The sequence below is a fragment of the Galeopterus variegatus genome, unplaced genomic scaffold, assembly GCF_000696425.1.
Source record: "Galeopterus variegatus unplaced genomic scaffold, G_variegatus-3.0.2 Scaffold23612, whole genome shotgun sequence".
Classification (NCBI taxonomy): Eukaryota; Metazoa; Chordata; class Mammalia; order Dermoptera; family Cynocephalidae; genus Galeopterus; species Galeopterus variegatus.
In genome coordinates, this window is record NW_007749723.1 from 275 (window position 1) to 1,980 (window position 1,706).

A 1,706-nucleotide genomic window follows, 5' to 3' on the forward strand; every position below is an offset into this window, starting at 1 on the left:
TATATTGAGTAATCATCTGCATCAGAATTTGAATACAGGAATTCAGATGACACAACTGTCACAAATATGATATGCTATTTTCACCTGTACGTAGTTATGTATTTTGCTAACTTGGCAGAAAAATGCAATCCCCTGAAAGAAATTGAGTCATATATGAGTACATGTTTTTATTTCCCTCAACTTCTAGCAGTGTGCACTTGTTGTAATAAGGGTGAATATACCTCAAAGGAATGATATTCATTAAATGAAGAAATCCCTTGACACCTATTATAACAAGATGATTAAGATAGCTTAAAGCACACCAGTGTGAACTTCCTCAACTCAATTTGCTTCTGCATAAAAATTTCTTTATTCACTCACCTACCTTTATCATTTCTTGTAAAGACATCTGCCACCAATTTCTTGGTCATTTATTTTAATGCCTCAAAACAAAGAACATTATAATTCCTTCGGTCCTCTGACAGTCAGTTCCAATACATACCTTCTAATATAATATAAATGAGAGTTGCAATATTTTAACTATGTAAAATATAGTTGCATTCAGGAAAAAAAATGAAATGTAATAAACAGAAATCAAGTGGTTGCTATTTTAAGGTTATGGAATAATATGCCAAATTTTAATATTTTTTCCTTTAGTGCTATATTATCTTAAAAGAAAAAAAAGAAAAAGCATAGGAGAAAGAAAAAGGGCTATTAAGGGACTCGTAATAAATCATGCCTCCTAACACAAATAAATTTTAAAAAATAAATTAAAAGGTAAATCATGCCTCCTAATTGCTTATGTAGCTTACTGTAGTATAAAACGTATCTTTTTTGGCATAATGGAAATCAATGTTTAATAAAATTTATTTGTTCTTATGTTGGTGCATGCCCTGTCAGTTTGTCCACGCCACATTTTTTCAACATCATTTTCTAATCACTCCCAGAAAATTTAAATATCACACTCTCTCCAGGATGTACCTCAGTGCTGCAAATCACCGCACACCTCTAAGTAATGAAAATAGCATTCCCATCATCGGGCTTGTTACCTACTCATAACCTAACTCGACTCCTATTGGAACCTGCTTGGCATCAGTGAAGATCGCCATGAACACCGCATACTGGACACACGGACGGGTCCTACATCTCCAAAAACAAGCACGACGTGGGAGACGCCATCCGAGAGAAGAGAGCAGAAGGAAAGCTGCGGAGGGAGGATATTTTCTACTGTGGAAAGCTGCGGGTTACAAATCTTGACCCAGAGGTGGTGCGCCCAACCCTGAAAAGGATACTCAAGATCCTCAAACTAGATTAGGTGGATCTTTACATCATTGAAATACCCATGGCCTTTAAACCTGGAGATGAAATATATCCTGTAGATGAGAATGGAAAATAGTTATATCACAAGTCAGATCTGTGTGCCATTTGGGAGGCTGGAAGCTCGCAAAGATGTTGGCTTGGTGAAATCCCTCCGAGTATCCAATTTTAACCACAGGCAGCTGGAGCTCATCCTGAACAAACCAGGACTCACAAACAAGCCAGTCAGCAACCAGGTTGAGTGACACCCGTATTTCACCCAGCAAAAACTGTTGAAATTTTCTCAACAGCATGACATTGTCATTATTGCATATAGCCCTTTGGGGACCGCTAGGAATCTGAAATGGGTGAATATTTCTTCTCCACCTTTGCTAAAGGATGCATTTCTAAACTCAGCGGGGAAAAGGTAC

At 37.3% G+C, this 1,706-nt stretch overlaps 1 pseudogene; it reads left to right on the plus strand.

The window, feature by feature from the left end:
- The first annotated feature begins 954 nt into the window (after window positions 1-954).
- LOC103583497 overlaps window positions 955-1,706 on the plus strand; it is a 1,295-nt pseudogene continuing 543 nt past the window's right edge.